The sequence below is a fragment of the Hyla sarda genome, chromosome 1, assembly GCF_029499605.1.
Source record: "Hyla sarda isolate aHylSar1 chromosome 1, aHylSar1.hap1, whole genome shotgun sequence".
Taxonomy (NCBI): domain Eukaryota; kingdom Metazoa; phylum Chordata; class Amphibia; order Anura; family Hylidae; genus Hyla; species Hyla sarda.
Window position 1 is genome coordinate 309,857,778 of NC_079189.1, and position 19,957 is coordinate 309,877,734.

General features: G+C 43.0%; 1 protein-coding gene across 1 annotated transcript in view; it reads left to right on the forward strand.

Annotated features, from left to right (window-relative positions):
* Positions 1–19,957, forward strand: part of LOC130306312 (coiled-coil domain-containing protein 17-like) — a 108,690-nt gene that overhangs the window by 10,371 nt on the left and 78,362 nt on the right. The window lies entirely within an intron of this gene.

Genomic DNA, 19,957 nt, shown 5'->3' on the forward strand with positions numbered 1-19,957 from the left:
CAGGAGCCACTAATGGCGGACATCAGAAAACACGTTGATGCCTGCCATTAACCCTTCAGATGCTTTGATTAAAAGGGTATTCCGGACAAAAACATTTTATCCCCTATCCAAAGGATAGGGGATAAGATGTCTGATCGCGGGGGGCCCGCTGCTGAGACCCCCCGCGATCTCCCAGCAGCACCCGCATTCTTAGACATGAATGGAGTGGGCGTGGCATGACGTCACGTCCCCAGTCCCAGAAACATGGAGGTTTCTAAAACTGGAAATTCAGCACCCACATAGAATGCGAGTGCTGCAGGGAGATCACGGGGGTCTCAGCAGCGTGCCCCTCACGATCAGATATCTTATCCCCTATCCTTTGGATAGGGGATAAAATGTTTTTGCCCGGAATACCCCTTTAATACTGATCACGGCATCCAAAGCAGTTGTGGTCCTTGTATTCACTCAACGGACCACCTGCAGCACGATCGCAGGGGTCTTATAAGTGAAAACCTGTCTCTTGCTACTATGGTGATCTCTTTGTAAATAGCTAATATCACTGATCATTCCTTTACCTATTCATAGCACTGAACAGTAATACAAAACCAAAGGATGCTAAAAATAATCCCCCATAATGACTTAAAAAATTAAGTCCCTCCCCCAATAAAAATTTTAAATCTCTCCTTTTCCCCATTTTACATAAAAAAAAGTGTAAAATAAATAAATGTATTTGGTATTGCAACATGCCTAAATGTCTGAACTATTAAAATTATAATGTTAATGATCCCGTATGGGAAACAGTGTAAATGTAAAAACTACAGATCACAGTCCAAAAAATGAGCCCTTATACAGCCTCATGTATAGAAAAAATAATATAGTTACAGAGGTGAAAATAGGGCAATTTAAAACTGTTTGTTAAGAAAAAGTTTTTTTTTGTTTTGTTTTTCCGAAAGCAGTGCAATTATGTGGATGTAAAAATAAGAGTTATGTCTCTTAAAAGGTTAGGAAGAAAACAAAAATCCATTTCCTATAGGGAAATGGGCTTAAATGGCTAATAAAAAAGAGGGAAATGCTAAAAGTGATCTCTACAGAACAGGTAGTAACAGCTTTCTGTCATGTCCCGCGCTCCGGCTGCCTGCACTGGCCTTATGCCTTTGTCCCCGGCTGCCAGCGGGGCTGGGATTCGCATTGCGGGACGTGCAGGCATGTGAATCCCAGCCCATCACTCACCTCTCTCCCCTTCTGCCTGCGCTGTGTCCCAGCTCCGGCACGTGCATCCCCGTCCCTTAGGGTACATGCGTGCCGGAGCTCAGAAATTTAAAGGGCCAGTACACCCATATTTTGTGTACACCTGACACCATCCTATAAGTCTATGCACCTCCCACACTTCCCTGCCGGATCTTCAGAGCCCCTAGCCTGAGATTAAGTATCCCTATAGCCTGTTAGCCTTACCCGTGTATCCAGACCTTCCGATACATTATTAGACTCCGCGTCTTTGCTGCCTGCCTTGACCTTCTGCTACTTTTGACTACGCTTCTGCTTTATCCTTTGGTACCTCGCCTTGCCCAGCTACCTGTGTGGTCAAGTGTCAGTGGTAGCGACATGGGTGTCGCCTGCTGCAGCAAGCCCATCCTGCCTTGCGGTGGGCTCTGGTGAAGACCAGCCGCACCTTAGACTCTGCTCCCCGATACAGTCCGAGTCATCTGCCACACAGGTTAGAGGATCCACATACAGCTCCGTTACACTTTCTATTAGGATAAGTGGACAGATTGAATACTGCAAGATTTCTCACTGTATTTTACAAAGTGAAAAGAACAAAAAACAGAGTGCTCTCTCGTGTAGTATTGCGGGAACGAGTGGACGTGACCCACCACCTCACCTATTGTGTCGTACTAACCTGTTGGAATAGTGCAACGGAGCAGGCACAACACTGTGATACATTTGGGGTGAAGTGGATGTATGCAGTTTGCAGCTCGATCTCCCCTATCCCTTTCCCCGAGGGTATGGAAATAGGGAGGCAGAATGAAAAGACAAAAAATGGGGAATCTCTGGAGTGCTACTGCTAGCAAGGAAGGAACTCTGGACGCCACAGATGCACAGGATGATCTATTGGAATAAAAGATTTCAGACAACGCATTTCGGAGCTTACACGTGCCTTCCTCAGGTCCACAAATAATTACTGGAATTGTAACAAATGTATATAAAAATAAATATAATTTCCCATAAAACAGTAAAAAATTATGATATATATGTAATTGGAACATATGCATTTAATACAAAAAAAGGTCAAAGAGGGGGATAGAACCAATGATAAAAGAATACATAGGGTGAAATAATGTGGACAGATGCATTGACCTGCCCAAAAGTACACATGTATTGGTATTTGTGAAGGGTCTTAAAAATATTGTGAGGGAAAACTGTTTAAAAATAGGCAGAAATGGCGCTGTATGGAGAAATGCTGCCATGTGTCCTTAGGGTATAATTTATTTTAAAATAACTGATACAATGTCGTTAGAATTAGTACATTATAATAATAAATAACCTGAAACTCCAAGGTGATTAGTACACATAAAAATTATATATATATATATATATATATATATATATTATATAAACTAGATGTCCAAGCTGCAATAAACATATGTAGGAACACTAGGTTGAAGGTGGAGGGGTGCTGGGCAATGCCCGACTATGGGGAGGCTAATAGAGGTATATGAAGGTGGCTCATAAAAGTATATGCAGATGGATCTCCAGAAGCATGAGGCCAGGTTATTAGGGGAACCAGAGTACTTACAGAAGATGCATCCTGAAGCATTTCCTGTGCATGAGTGGCATAGCAGTGGGGAGTGCAGCATACTGTGTTAAGTACGGGCGCTGCAGGAAGTTTCCGGACATGCGCACTGCGCGACTTCCAGTCTGGCGCGCGGCAGCTGTAAAGACTGCGCGGTCGGGCTGAACGGGAAGCGCGTGTCGTGCATAGGGATGGCAGATGGTGTTGTGCCGTGCACTTATATGGATGAGGGAGAAAGGATTATGTATGTCAGGATGGTACTATAGGAGAACAGTGTTATCGAGATGGAAAGGGGAGGAGAAAATAGAGAGACATAAAAAGGGGAAAAAGGAATGGAAAAAGATGAAAGGAATAAGAGGTAATGTAGAGGGAAATGGGGGTGGGGGGTGGAGGGAAATGCTTTAGAATATTCAGAGGGAAACAGAGACAAAGGGGCAGAGTGCTATAGGAAAAGAAATGGGATGGTAAAGGGAATAGAGAGGAAGAGAGAATGAATGGAATGGGAGAAGAAATGGACGGGGAATATGGAGTGAGAGATGAGAGGGAAAAGGAGGAGAAGAAAGAATGAAAAAATTAAAAAATAAATAGGCAGGAAGAGAGAATGAAAGGATGGAGAAAAGAAAATGAAAAGGTGAATAGACCAGAAGAGAGAAAGAATGGATAAGTGGGGAATGGGATATAGAATGGACATGGAGATGTGGAAACTGGGGGTGAGGGAGATGTGGAAGGAAACCAGAGAGATGAGTGGAGGGGGGATTAGGAGGGGAGGGGCTGGTTGAAAAGTAAAGGGCTGGAGAGGGGTAGGGGAGAAATAATAAAGGGATAAGCCGCTGGGACGAACCACGGGACTATGGTGTCGATGTGAAAAAAAAGTAGGGCTAACAGATGAGGAAGACCAATTTGCATGCGTAAAGGTTATTAAAGTTCTGTATAGAATTTCTATAGTTCGATGCACTCATTGAGGCCAATCGGGGCCAAACATTTTAATCTGTAGATCCAGTAGGCTTCTCTACGGTTGAGTGCAGTCTGTCTATTTTCCACATCTTCTGAGATCTGCTCAATGGGGGTAACCTTGATGCATGAGAAGTCCTTATTGTGTTTTTCCGTCAGATGCCTGCAAACGCTTTGTTTAAGGTACCCAATGTTACAGTTGTGTCGGTGTCCATCAAACGTTTTCTGAGTGTTTGTGAGGTCCTTTCCACGTAGTAAAGACCACAACAACAGTCGAGTAAATATACCACATAGGAAGAACTGCAGTCAAGATGTGTTTTTATCTCAAAAGAGGTAGAAATGTTTGTGGTGGTGAATGATTTTATGTCTAACAGGAGGCTCACAATATATGCATTAACTTTCTTTGCTTAACTCACAGCAGCGAAGTAGTTAATGTCAGAGTTAACATGCAAGAAAAAACTTTAGGTGCAACCAAACATTAAGTGCATCCTAACATTATAGGTAACAGTAACATCCAATCCTGTTAGAGTACAGGTGATATAAGGTTAGGCATGTGTAACTCCTCCCTCTTTCTTCGCTGCTCACAGCAAGAGATACATATTGTTGTTTATTCCTTTCAGTATTTTGATATCTTTTACTCCCATATAGTAATAGTATATCATTATATTAACTTGCTATAATCCCATATCGCCTAAATACCACACATACATTACCCGTTTTCGTATTCTGTCCCTCTCCCGTTCCCACCCGCCCCAGTCCCCTTCATATACCCACCGTTCTTGTGATATTTCTTATCTTATTTTTATTACATTTCCCCACGGGCACTCCGTTCGCTTCAGCGCAGCCCGTTCTCCTCAGGAAGCGCTGGTCTTGTTTCTCGCGAGACTTCGTTTCCTGTCACAGATACCTCAGGGCTGCAGCGTTCAAAGCTCCTCAGCTGCTCTGTCAGTCTCCCGCTTACATACTCTGCAGGATATATGGTCCTTCTACATTTATCATAACTTACCTTATCCTATCCCAGGAAAGTTGGGTACTTTTTAGTACCGCTTCCTTAACCCCTTCCCGCTATTGGACGTATGCATACGTCCAGGCGAACTACACGTTCGCGCAAATGGACGTATGCATACGTCCAAGTGATCTCCTGCTCTGCCGCGGGCAGCGCAGGAGATCGCGGATGGGACTCAGCTGTCAATCACAGCCGGAGTCCCACCGCAGCTGCCGGGGCTGCGATCGCGCCGGTCCCGGCAGCATTAACCCCATAGATGCCGTGATCAGTTCTGATCACGGCATCTATGGTGTTTGCAGGGGGAGCGCTCTCCCTCTGCCCATCAACGGCGGCGCCGCAATAAAATAAGGGGGATCAAGGGTGTCCAAGACACCCTCGATCCCCCTTGAAGAGACAGGAGTGAGGTGGCAGGGTTGCCACCCCTCCTATCCCTGCTATTGATCGGTGGAGCGACCGACCAATAGCAGACTGGGGGCGGGGGGGGTTAAAGTTCGGTTCCCCCCGCTATGCCCACCCATCGGTGTCCGGGCACAGCGGGGGGAACCGTGCAGCAGCGGCGGCGGCAGCGGCGGTCACTTACCCGGCGGCGGCTGTGATCATGGCGGCGGTGGAGGTGAGTATGGCGCCGCGTGTCCGGGGTCTGTTGCCTAGCAACATCTGCAGGGCGACAGTTTGGAGAGTGGTCTCTAAACTGTGGCCCTCCAGATGTTGCAAAACTACAACTCCCACCATGCCTTGAGAGCTGTTTGCTGTGTTGGCATGCTGGGAGTTGTAGTTTTGCAAGATTTAGAGGGGTTCAGGCTAGAGATCACTGACAGTGGTCTCTAAACTGTAGCCCTCCAGATGTTACAAAACTACAACTCCCAGCATGCCCAGACAGCAGTTTGCTGTCTTAGCATGCTGAGATTTGTAGTTTTGCAACATCTGGAGGGCCACAGTTTAGAGACCACTGTCAGTGATCTCCAGCCTGAACCCCTCTAAATCTTGCAAAACTACAACTCCCAGCATTCAGGAACAGCAAATGGCTGTCTCGGCATGCTGGGAGTTGTACTTGCGTGCCTCCAGCTGTTGCATAACTACATCTCCCAGCATTCCCTTTGGCAATCAGTACATGCTGAGAGTTGTAGTTCTGCAACAGCTGGAGGCACACTGGTTGGGAAATACCGAGTTAGGTAATAGGTTCTATTACCTAACTCAGTATTTTCCAACCAGTGTGCCTCCAGCTGTTGCAAAACTACAACTCCCAGCATGCACGTTCTGTCAGTGCATGCTGGGAGTTGTAGTTTTGCCCCCCCCCCCCCTCCCATGTGAATGTACAGGTTACATTCACACTGGCGGCGGATTACAGTGAGTTCCCTGCTTCAAGTTTGAGCTGCAGCCGCAGCTCAAACTCCTAGCGGGAGACTCAGTGTAATCCGCCGTCAGTGTGAATGTAACCCAAAAACACTACACTACACTAACATAAAATAAAGAGTAAAACACTATATATACACTCGTACACTGTGTACACGTACACTTTTTACATATGCAAAAGTCGTGAAACACCTGTGGGGTATTAAGGTTCACTTTATCCCTTGTTACGTTCCTCAAGGGGTCTAGTTTCCAAAATGGTATGCCATGTGTTTTTTTTTTTGCTGTCCTGGCACCATAGGGGCTTCCTAAATGCGACATGCCCCCCGAGCAAAATTTGCTCTCAAAAAGCCAAATATGACTCTTTCTCTTCTGAGCATTGTAGTTCGCCCATAGTGCACTTCAGGTCAACTTATGGGGTACCTCCATACTCAGAAGAGATGGGGTTACAAATTTTGGGGGGTATTTTCTGCTATTAACCCTTGCAAAAATGGGAAATTTGGGGGGAAACACACATTTTAGTGAAAAAAAAATTATTTTTTTTTACATATGCAAAAGTCATGAAACACCTGTGGGGTATTAAGGCTCACTTAATTCCTTGTTACGTTCCTCAAGGGGTCTAGTTTCCAAAATGGTATGCCATGTGTTTTTTTTTTTTTTTTGCTGTTGTGGCACCATAGGGGCTTCCTAAATGCAACATGCCCCCCAAATACCATTTCAGAAAAACGTACTCTCCAAAATCCCTTGTCGCTCCTTCGCTTCTGAGCCCTCTACTGCGCCCGCCGAACAATTTACATAGACATATGAGGTATGTGCTTACTCGAGAGAAATTAGGCTACAAACTCAAGTATAAATTTTATCCTTTTACCCCTTGTAAAAATTCAAAAATTGGGTCTACAAGAACATGCAAGTGTAAAAAATGAAGATTGTGAATTTTCTCCTTCACTTTGCTGCTTTTCCTGTGAAACACCTAAAGGGTTAAAACACTTACTGAATGTCATTTTGAATACTTTGGGGGTGCAGTTTTTGTAATGGGGTCATTTATGGGGTATTTCTAATATGAAGACCCTTCAAATCCACTTCAAACCTGAACTGGTCCATGAAAAATAGCGAGTTTGAAAATTTTGTGAAAAATTGTAAAATTGCTGCTGAACTTTGAAGCCCTCTGATGTCTTCCAATAGTAAAAACATGTCAATTTTATGATGAAAATATAAAGTAGACATATTGTATATGTGAATCCAAAAAAAAAATATTTGGAATATCCATTTTCCTTACAAGCAGAGAGCTTCAAAGTTAGAAAAATGCAAAATTTTCAATTTTTTCATCAAATTTGGGGATTTTTCAACAAGAAAGGATGCAAGTTACCACAAAAATTTAGCACTATGTTAAAGTAGAATATGTCACGAAAAAACAGTCTCGGAATCAGATTGATAAGTAAAAGCATTCCAGAGTTATTAATGTTTAAAGTGACAGTGGTCAGATGTGCAAAAAAGGGCTGCGTCCTAGAGGGGAAAATGGGCTGTGTCCTTAAGGGGTTAATATTAAATCTTTAATATTTCATACCATTTTCATCCCCTATTGTAAAGTCATCTTCATTATCAAAGATAAGATGACTTCAGAGAATTCTCTCAGTAAAGTCACTACAGAGGAAAATACCTCTACTGTTAATGAGGGAGATATATTTAACTCCGAATTAATAAAAAATATAGTAGACCAATCTGTATCCAAATTGATACATTTAGCAGTTAAGTCTGCAATGTCTACCATACTTGATTCTATATCAGAATCTGTGGCTATGGCCATTTCTAACCCAAAACCAACTACTATTTACCCTTCTACTCCATCTGATAATTTTTGGTCAGCAGAAGAATCTACCACTGACCTAGCCAAGGGACATAGACATCAGGGAAAATGCAAGCAAAAAAGATGTTTATGCACCAAGGACGACCAGAAAAACCCTTCTAAGCGAGTCGCTCGCACTGGGTTAGGTCAAGAAAATCCAGACAGACCAGCTCATGCTAGTAACCAGCATGATGCTAGTTGTTTGCATCACAGACCCTCTGCCCTAGAGGAAGACAAACGTAGTAGGGCCAAGACAGCTCAGAAAAGAGTAAAACCTGATTCCTATGTAGTCCCTTCCTCCTCTTCGTCAGAATCAGATTCTGACATATCAGATTTATCTGATGAGGAGATAAATTCTGAAGAAGGTGAAATTTCTGACAATAATGATTGTCACGATTCGGCTTACAGGTTGTGGATCCACTGTGTCAGCGAGGGATTGGCGTGGACCGTGCTGGTGGACCGGTTCTAAGAGGCTACTGGTGTTCACCAGAGCCCGCCGCAAAGCGGGATGGTCTTGCTGCGGCAGTAGCAACCAGGTTGTATCCACTAGCAATGGCTCAACCTCGCTGACTGCTGAGAAGGCGTGGGACAGAAGGACTAGGCAGAGGCAAGGTCAGACGTAGCAGAAGGTCGGGGCAGGCAGCAAGGTTCGTAGTCAATATGGATAGCAGGAGATCAGGTAACACAGGCATGGACAACACTAAACGCTTTCACTGGCACAAGGCAACAAGATCCGGCAAGGGAGTGCAGGGGAAGTGATGTGATATAGCCAGGGAGCAGGTGCAAGCTAATTAAGCTAATTGGGCCAGGCACCAATCATTGGTGCACTGGCCCTTTAAGTCTCAGAGAGCTGGCGCGCGCGCGCCCTAGAGAGCGGAGCCGCGCGCGCCAGCACATGACAGCCGGGGACCGGGACGGGTAAGAGACTTGGGATGCGATTCGCGAGCGGGCACGTCCCGCTATGCGAATCGCATCCCCGCCGGCAATGTCAGTGCAGCGCTCCCGGTCAGCAGGTCTGACCGGGGCGCTGCAGGGAGAGAGACGCCGTGAGCGCTCCGGGGAGGAGCAGGGACCCGGAGCGCTCGGCGTAACAATGATGCTGACATTGGGGAAATCCCAGATTCGGCTATCTTAGATGGCCAAGGCACACCTTATTTCAATCCGGACCTTATTAAGCACCCGAGATCCTCAGAGTGGCTACCTAACCATCATCTAGCCAAATACTTATCTAACAGAATAAGAAAAGCTCTTGATAGAGCAACACAAAACAAATTAAGATCAGAGTGCTCAAGGCCCACATTACCTGCTAAGGCAAAGTGTACCCCCGAAATTGATCCCATACTGGTAAAATATATTAATAAATCGGGGACGAATCCCAAGAAAGGCCTGGACAGGTCACTTAAAGCTTGCCAGGACAAGATACTAGATATTCTAGGTCCATTGACCAAGATATTAGAAATGTCCGAGATCTCTCTATCATCTGGACAACCTATTGATAATGCTGTTATGCGTGGTTGTGCTCAAAGGGCTCTTTTCCTTCTTGGCAATGCCAACGCAGCCATGTCAGCAGAAAGACGACTCACTATTTTAATGAGGCTTGATCCTCAGTTGGCTAATCTCGCCACAACAGAACTTGACCAATCCTCCGAAGGTCTCTTATTCGGAGATGCTTTTATAAAAGAAATTGGAAAGTTTGTTGGCATATTCACTTCTCTGGACAAAGCACAAACTTCATTGAAAAAAGTGTTCCCACAAAATTTTTTTGGGAAGGCTGGGAAAGGAAGGGGCCGCTTTCCCAGCAGAGCCTCCTCCTCCAGGACAGAAACAGTTTCCAGCCTCCCTCCTACAATCCAGTACCGTTCTTCCCAACCAGAGGACGCCCATGGAGAGCCAGAGGCAATCGCGGTTATCCCAGGACCAGACCCTTCTCAGGTAAGTCCGATTCCTCTATTTTCTTCTCTTCTTCACTTGAGAGGAAGACTCCAACATTTTATCCAAGCTTGGGCTTCCATAACTTCAGATCTGTGGATACTGAACACGGTGTCAGGTTTTCTGATAGAATTCATTTCACTTCCCATACAACATTCTCACCCTCACCCGATTTAATTCTGTCTTACGGATCAAAATCTTATAGACCTAGAGGTCAAAGACCTTATTGCCAAAGGAGCAATTACTCCTGTGTCAAATCACACCCCTGGTTTCCTCAGCAACATTTTTCTTGTAAAGAAAAAGATGGAGGACACAGACCAGTCATCAATTTACATCTCCTAAACAATTTCATTCTCTATCAACATTTCAAGATGGAAGGGATCCACCTTCTCAGAGACATCTTAATACAAAACGACTGGCTAGTAAAGGTAGATCTAAAAGATGCCTACCTAACAGTACCCATTCATCTTTCTCACCAACAATATCTTCAGTTCATTTGGAAAGACCAAAAATGGCAATTTACATGCCTACCGTTTGGCCTATCGTCAGCCCCGTGGTGCTTCACAAAACTAATGAAGCCCATAGTATCTTTACTATGGAGCAGAGGTGTTCGTCTTATAACATACTTAGACGACATCCTCATCATGGCTCAATCCCATACTTTAATAATCCGTCATCTTCAATGGACACTATCTCTCCTCATTTTTCTAGGTTTTTCAATCAATTACAAAAAATCAATATTGACCCATTCAAGGGAAGTAGAATTTTTGAGTTTCATGATAGATACTCAAAAGACTATTCTGAGTTTACCCCTCAAGAAACTCCGTACGATACGGAAAGAAATATGTTCAACCCTAACCAAACAAACAATATCAATAAGGACTATTGCCCGGATAATAGGCCTGTTGTCGGAATCAATTCAGGCCATTTTTCCAGCCTCACTACATTATCGAGCTTTACAACGTCTCAAAATTCAGCATTTGAGACAAGGCATGGACTATTCAGATATGATAGTTATCTCTCACGAAGCCAAAGAAGAACTTCTTTGGTGGTTTCATCAGATCCAAGTTTGAATGGCAAGACCATTTTCCATTATTCTCCAGATCTCATAATGGAATCGGATGCCAGCCTTGTAGGTTGGGGAGCCAGTTGCGGTCCACTTACCACAGGAGGGAAGTGGTCAGAGAAAGAAACCGGTCTCCACATCAATTGCTTGGAACTATTAACAGGTTTCTTTGCTGGGGGTGAGGGACATGTGGAAGGAAACCAGAGAGATGAGTGGAGGGGGGATTAGGAGGGGAGGGGCTGGGTAAATAGGAAAGGGCTGGAGAGGGGTGGGGGAGAAATAATAAAGGGATAAGCTGCTGGGACGAACCACGGGACTCTGAAGAACTTCGCAAAATACAGATCGAATTGCTGTATCTTGCTTCGAATGGACAATATCTCAGCGGTTCAATACATCAACCGCTTAGCAGGAACTACATCCAAAACCTTGTCAGAAATCGCGAAAGATTTTTGGCATTTCTGCCTAGAGAAGAACATCATCTTGAAAGCGAAATATTTACCTGGTCTAGCCAATTCTATCGCAGACTGGAATTCTTGTTTCCTTTCGGACTCCAGCGATTGGAAGCTAGACTCTTCTTTTTTTTTGTCCTTTATATGGATTTATTTGCTTCCCGGTTGAACAGTCAACTTCCTCTATTCTTCAGTTGGCGTCCGGATCCAGACGCCCTAGGATTAGATGCCTTTCTACAAATTTGGCCTCAAGAGATCCTATACGCTTTTCCTCCCTTCGCATTGATCCCAAGAGTTCTTTCCCAAGTAATAACTCAATAATCAACCATGGTACTGATAACTTCATGGTGGCCATCCCAGACTTGGTTTCCCCAAATCCTCAGTTTGGCGATGGACATCCCAAGGATACTACCAGTTTTTCCTCTTCTACTCCAAGACCAATCAGGGAATCCATACCCTCTCATTCTATCGGGTTCCCTATCGTTGATCACATGAATGATCACAGGTCATTCTCAATTGATTGCAAGCCTGGGCTCCGGGCACCTGTAAAGCTTACAGATCAGCCTAGAGACTTTGGGTTCATTGGTGCTCTCAACGATCTTTGGATCCCGTTCGAGCACCTTTCCCTCATATTCTAAATTTCCTTTCAGTATCCTTTGATTCAGGCAAAGCGTATAGAACTATAAACCTCTATTGCTCAGCCATATCTGCTGAACATGAACATGTTAATTTCTTTCCAATTGGCAAACATCCTCTTGTATGCCATTTACTTAAAGGAATTAGATTTAGAAGACCTCCTTGTCCAAAGTATAATTCCACTTGGGACGTTTCCCTTATTCTTAACATGTTCTCTTCCTGGGAAGACAATGAATCCCTTTCATTAAAATTCTTATCTATAAAACTTACCGTTCTTCTATGTTTAATTTCTGTTAAAAGAGTTTCTGACATGAAAGCTCTAGATCTCCCCTCACGGAGTTTTGTTTACGATTTCTCGTCGTACCAAAACCAACATTGACTCAGTTTTTTATCCATCTTTTACACATCATCCTAAATTATGTGTAGTAAGATGTCTTAAATCTTATGAACTCAAGACTAATTCCCTTTGCAATCATTCTTTTCCTCAATTACTCATTTCCTACTGTTAACCCCATCTTGCTGTTTCTTCCGCTACTTTAGCAAGATGGGTCAGACAAGCTATGCACATGGCTGGAATTGATGTTTCCAAATTTGGTGCTCACTCCACTCGAGGAGCAATGTCCACTAAAACTATTCAAGCAAGAGGCTCACTCAATGACCTTCTAAAAGCGGCCACCTTCAGGACCTTTTATTTTAGACCAGATACTCATGTTTCTATGTCTATTCTTTAATGCATGAATTATAGTATCATATTATTGTTATACAGCATTAAACTTGCAACAAAAACATCCCTTACTCTTGCATTTAAAAGAGCCCTGAGTGGAGGTGACTGCCCTAGGTGCTTTCATTTTCCTTAGGCGGCTTGGTGCTAGAATATTCTTAATAGTTCTACCCCTGCGAAATGTTAGTTGCGGTTTTCCCGGAATTACTTTTCTCAAAATGGGATCCATTAATAAGGTCCCCCAGTTCCTCTCCAGAATTTCTCTGATTTTCTTGTGTTCTTGGTTGAAAGTTGTGATAAAATTACAGCTATGAGCATTTGATTGTTCCTGTGTTTTCTTCCTGGGTGCAACTGAAGGTAGAATGTCTTTTTGTTCTGTATTTAAGTTTGCTATGAATGCTTCTTTGAGGATAGAAGAGGGGTAATTTTTCTGCTTCAATCTTTTTCTCAGGATTATGGATTGAGTCTTAAGTCTGATGTGTTCGTGCAATTTCGGCGATTTTTCCTGTAAAGGATGTTAGCCATTTTTTTGTGATGTGCACTATGCAAATCCAGGAAACTGTTAGTGTCTACTTTTTTTTAAATGAGTTTTAGTTATGAATGATCTTGCCTTGATGGCGATCAACCCTAAGGTCTAGGAAGACAACTGAACATGGGTCCAGCGTGGGTGTGAACTCTAGGCCCCAGCTGTTATTGTTGAGATGTTGAATGAAGTGGGTGGCAGTGGTAGTATCGCCGTTCCAAATAATGAACAAGTCATCAATGTACCATTTATAATAAACGATATGGGGTCTGAAATCGGAAGAACCAATGATGTGTTCGGATTTGAACCCCCCCATGAAGAGGTTTGCGTAGCTGGGGGCCACTTGGATCCCCATCGCTGTCCCTTTCTTCTTGTGGTAGAGGAAGTCCCCATAGGAGAAGATATTATGGGTGAGTATAAATTGGAGGCCTTTTAGCAAAAAATTAATCTATTCTTCCTTAAATTTGCCGGTTTCTTGTAGGAATTGTGCTGTCATTGTTAGGCCCAGATCATGGGCAATGTTAGAGTAGAGGGAGGAAACATCCAGGGTAATGAACAGGTAGTTTTGTTCCCATGTAAACTGAGAGAGATCTTCAATAAAGCTGGAAGAGTCTCTTAGGTAGGACGGTAGTGTGGTCACTATCTTCTGAAAATAGGTCTATGTAATGTGATAATTGGCTTGTGAGAGAGCCGATGCCAGAGATTATGGGTCTTCCAGGAGGTTTTTCTGTGCACTTGTGTATTTTTGGCAGGTGATAAAAAATGCTAGCTGGGGGGTTGGTTGGAGCCAAGAATTGTTTTTCTTTTTCGTTTAATACTCCGTCGCTATAAGCTGTAGTTATGAGATCGGTATATTCTTTGTTGTATTCAGGAGAGGGGTCGGAGGTTAGGACGTTGTAGTATGATGTGTTGGAGAGGATGCGTAGGGCTTCATAGTTGTATTCTTTGCGATTCTGAATAAAACCCGGCCCCCTTTATCAGCTCCTCTAATGACAATTTCCAAATTTTCTTTTAGAGTCTTCAGAGCGGTGTTTTCACTTTTTGTGAGGTTCAGATTCCGATGTGCACCTTTCTTTGTGTTGAGTCGAGAGAATTCTTCCATGGCAGAATTTTAGAATGCGTGTCATTGATGACCCTTATAATGATGCGGGAAAAAGGAGCTTTTGGGCTTATCGTCTTGGTGTTATTGGGGAGGCTAGAGGGTATGAAGGTTACTTCTCCATTACAGAACGGATCATGAGGAGAGTCGCATAAATCCATTCGATTTTTGTGTATGTATGAACAAGTGGGAGAATCACCATAGGTTAAGCAACAGATGCTTTCTTGAAGTGCAGATTCAAGTAGCTCTACAGAGCAGAGGACTGGGGTGACAGGCACATTGATTTATTGGTGTCATCCTATGTTGCCTGGACACGTGAAGGTTGGGAATTGGGTTTATTGTGATCTTCTCTTTCCTGTGTTTTGTAGGAGCCTGCTGCTGTTGGGCAAGGTTTGCAACTTTCTTTGTTGGAAATGTTGGAATGTCTAAAGGTTCTGGCGAATTGAGGCGCTCTTCCTAGGCCTCTATTGGGTTGTCTGAGATATGTGTTCCATAGGGTTAACGGGCCTTGTTTGTATCTTGTTTGTATCTTGGTTATAGGTTTGGTAAATCTGAGTTGCTTTCTTAACTAGTGTTCCTGATTGTAGGTATTTTCTTGCGGTCTGCAGAGTGAAGGCAGTTGATAGCATAGTCTGTTCTAGCTCTTTTAAGCTTCTGGGATTTTGTCTCAATTAGTTCTTTTTCAGTTTTTGTTTCAACCTGTTGTTGATAGAAAAGAAGTCTGGATGGAGATTGAATTGCTCGAGTTATTCGGTGAGGTGATCAATCTTATCGCTCAGTTTGGTACACAAATTGGTCCTTTTTAATTAATTAATAGGTTAATCATTTCCAGGGAACAGCGGATGATAAGTTTCTCCCAGGTCTGGGTGTAGTCCACACCATGTGGAAATGTAGACGTGAAGGGGAGAGCCTCAGCCCTCTTGGGGTGATTTGCTCCTTTCGGTAAATTTGTAAGAAGATCACATCAAGATGATGGATATCCTCTGTTTTCATAGTATCTTCAAGATCTTGGAACAGCTTGTTGAGTCGCTCTGTTTCCTCTATTGAGGGTCTGGTATTCCTATCAGGAGTAGTGAATGTGATGTTGCTAGTGTATAGCTGAACCATTTCTTCTCTTTTGGTCCTTCCGGAGCAGGTATATTCCATGTTGAGTGTAAGAGGGTGCTGCCGCCTTGCTTATCGCTGTATCGGGAAAGCTTGGTTCCAGACCAAGTGGATGGTTACTGGATGCGCTAGTACAAAGTGAAAAGAACAAAAAACGGGGCGCTCTCTCATGTAGTATTGCGGGAGCAGGTGGACGTGACCCACCACCTCACATATTGTGGCGTACTAACCTGTTGGAATTGTGCAACAGAGCAGGCACGACACTTTGATTTGGGGTGGAGTGGATATATGCAGTTTGCAGCTCGATCTCCCCGATCCATGTCCCCTTGGGTACGGAAGTATGGGGGCAGGATGAACAGACAAAAATGGGGAATCTGTAGAGCACTACTGCTAGCAGGGAAGGAGCTCTGGACGCCACAGATGCACTGGACGATTTATTGTAATAAAAGTTTGGGGGACCATATTAGTTGATCACATTTTGAGAAAAGTAATTCTAGGAAAACCGCAACTAACATTTCGTAGGGGTAGAACTATTAAGGATATTCTAGCACCAAGCCGCCTTAGGAAAATGAAAGCACCTAGGGCGGTCACCTCCACTCCGGGCTCTTTAAAATGCAAGAGTAAGGAATGTTTCTGTTGCCTCAACATTCAACATGGAAGAAAATCATTCACCACAAACATTTCTACCTCTTTTGAGATAAAAACACATCTTGACTGCAGTTCTTCCTATGTGGTATATTTACTCGGCTGTTGTTGTGGTCTCTACTACGTAAGAAGGACCTCAAAAACATTCACAAAACGTTTGAATGGACACTGACACAACTGTAACATTGGGTACCTTAATCAAAGCGTTTCCAGGCATCTGATGGAAAAATACAATAAGGACTTCTCATGCATCAAGGTTACCCCAATTGAGCAGATCTCAGAAGATGTGGAAAACCGACAGACTGCACTCAACTGTAGAGAAGTCTACTGGATCTACAAATTAAAATGTTTGGCCCCAGATGGCCTCAACTATAGAAATTATATACAGAACTTGCAAATTGGTCTTCCTCGTCTGTTAGCCCCCTTTTTTTTCACATCATCACCATAGTCCCGTGGTTCGTCCCAGAGGTTCGTCCCTTTATTATTTGTCCCCCACACTCCCAGTATCCCACCCCTCTCCAGCCCTTTCACCCAGGCCCTCCCCTCCTAACCCCTCCACTCATCTCTTTCACCCCCAGTTTCCACATCTCCATGTCCATTCTATATCCCATTCTCCACTTATCCATTTTTTCTCTCTTTGGGTCTATTCACCTTTCCATTTTCTTTTCTCCATCCTTTCATTCTCTCTCCTGTCTATTTATTTTATAATTTTCTTTCCTCTCTCACGCCATATTACCCCTCCATTTCTTTTCCCATTCCATTCATTTTCTCTTCCTCTCTATTCCCTTTGCCATCACCTTACTTTTCCTATAGTACTCTGCCCCTTTGTCTCTGTTTCCCTCTGAATATTCTAAAGCATTTCCCTTCTCCTCCCCTTTCCATCTTGATAACACTACTCCTTTTTCCCCCATTTTTTGTCTCTCTGCATTCTTGTTTTCTCCTCCCCCTTCCATCTCCATACCACTGTTCTCCTATACATTGGGGATCAAAAGTTTGGGCACCCCAGGTAAAAATTTGTATTAATGTGTATAAAGAAGAAAGATGGAAAAATCTCCAAAAGGCATCAGATTACAGATTAGACATTATTATAATATGTCAACAAAAGTTAGATTTTATTTCCATCTTTTACACTTTCAAAATAACAGAAAACAAAAAATGGCGTCTGCAAAAGTTTGGGCACCCTGCAGAATTTATAGCATGCATTGCCCCTTTGCAAAGCTGAGACCTGCCAATGTCATGGATTGCTCTCATTCATCATCTGGGAAGATCACGTGATGTCAATCTCAAAGGTTTTAAATGCCCAGACTCATCTGACCTTGCCCCAACAATCAGCACCATGGATTCTTCTAAGCAGTTGTCTAGAAATCTGAAACTGAAAATAGTTGACGCTCACAAAGCTGGAGAAGGCTAAGAAGATAGCAAAACGTTTTCAGATGTCAATATCCTCTTTTCGGAATGTAATTAAGAAATGGCAGTCATCAGGAACAGTGGAAGTTAACGCAAGATCTGGAAGACCAAGAAAAATATCAGACAGTACAAATATCTTCATGGAAGAGTCATCAGAAGAAAATCTCTTCTACCTCCTCACCACAAAAATCTGCGTTTGAACTTTGCAAATGAACAAACTTTTGATTCCCACTGTAGTACCATTCTGACACACATAATCCTTTCCCCCTCATCCATATAAGTGCACAACACAACATCATCTGCCACCGCTATGCACGACACGCGCTTCCCGATCAGCCCGACCATACCGGAAGTCGCGCAGTGCACATGTCCGGGATGTTCCCGCATTGCCCGTACTTAAGACAGAACGCTGCGCTCCACACTGCTATGCCACCAATGCACAGGAAATACTTCGGGACGCATCTACTATAATAATATTCCCCTAATAACCTGGCCTCATGCTTCTGGAGGTCCATCTGTATATACTTTTATGAGCCATCTTCATATACCTCCCTAGTATAGCCTCCCTAGTATAGTCGGGCACTGCCCAACATTCCTCCACCTTCAACCTTGTGTTCCTACATATGTTTATTGCAGCTTAGACATCTAGTTATATATATATATATATATATATATATATATATATATATATGTATATATATATATGATTTTTTTATTATTTTGTTTTTTATGTGTACTAATCACCTTGGACTTTCAGCTTATTTATTATTATTATGTGTACTAATTCTTACGACATTGTATCAGTTTTTTTTAAAATTATACCCTAAGGACACATGGCAGCATTTCTCCATACAGCGCCATTTCTGCCTTTTTACGTTTCAAAAGTTTTATTGAGGTTTTCAAATATTAATAAGAAGCATTGTATTACAGAGTGCAACACATAAAATATAACATACATTGATGTTGTTACAATAATTATACAGAACAAAGAAATTCAAGGAACCAGAAAGCCAAGAAAGCTGCACCCCACCTCTCCCTCCCGCTTCGAAGTCAACATGCTCTCTGCATGACACGTCAGCTTATCCATGGAGGAATTGGCTGCACCTCAAACCACATGGCCAAGTAAACCAATAAAAATAAAGATAACGAAAATAATAACATCAAAAAGGTGGAGTTCGAAAATATCAGACATGTAAATAAAAAGAATATCAATAAACTGGTCTTGCCATAGGTGTTAATATCTGCTTGGAGCCTAAGGCTACAGATTGATACCATTCCAGCATTTTCATACTCTAATCAGTGTATAGAGGTGTAATATTGAATGCTAACATCAAACCCTATACGCACCCTGTTTGAGTCCCATGAGAAACTTGTACACACTTTCTTCCGAGTAATTTCTACCCATATCGCTACGCCCCAGTAAGGGGAGGGGGAAGCAGAAATACAGTAAAGAGACCAACAATCCCATTTCTGCCTTTTTAAACAGTTTTCCCTCACAATATTTTTAAGACCCTTCACAAATACCAATACATGGGTACTTTTGGGCAGGTCAATGCATCTGCTCATGTCCACATTATTTCACCCTATGTATTCTTTTTGAATTGGTTCTATCCCCCTCTTTGACCTTTTTTTGTATTAAATGTATATGTTCCAATTACATATACAGTACAGACCAAAAGTTTGGACACACCTCATTCAGAGTTTTCTTTATTTTCATGACTATGAAAATTTTAGATTCACACTGAAGGCATCAAAACTATGAATTAACACATGTGGAATTATATACATAACAAAAAAGTGTGAAAATATGTAACATTCTAGGTTTTAGCCACCTTTTGCTTTGATTACTGCTTTGCACACTCTTGATGAGCTTCAAGAGGTAGTCACCTGAAATGGTCTTCCAACAGCCTTGAAGGAGTTCCCAGAGATGCTTAGCACTTGTTGGCCCTTTTTGCTTTCACTCTGCAGTCAAGCTCACCCCAAACCATCTCGATTGGGTTCAGGTCCGGTGACTGTGGAGGCCAGGTCATCTGGCGCAGCACCCCATCACTCTCCTTCTTGGTCAAATAGCCCTTACACAGCCTGGAGGTATGTTTGGGGTCATTGTCCTGTTGAAAAATAAATGATGGTCCAACTAAACGCAAACCGGATGGAATAGCATGCCGCTGCAAGATGCTGTGGTAGCCATGCTGGTTCAATATGCCTTCAATTTTGAATAAATCCCCAACAGTGTCACCAGCAAAGCACCCCCACACCAGCACACCTGTGAAGTGAAAACCATTTCAGGTGACTACCTCTTGAATCTCAACAAGAGAATGCCAAGAGTGTACAAAGCAGGTGGATACTTTGAAGAACCTAGAATAGGACATATTTTCAGTTGTTTCACACTTTTTTGTTATGTATATAATTCCACATGTGTTAATTCATAGTTTTAATGCCTTCAGTGTGAATCTACAAT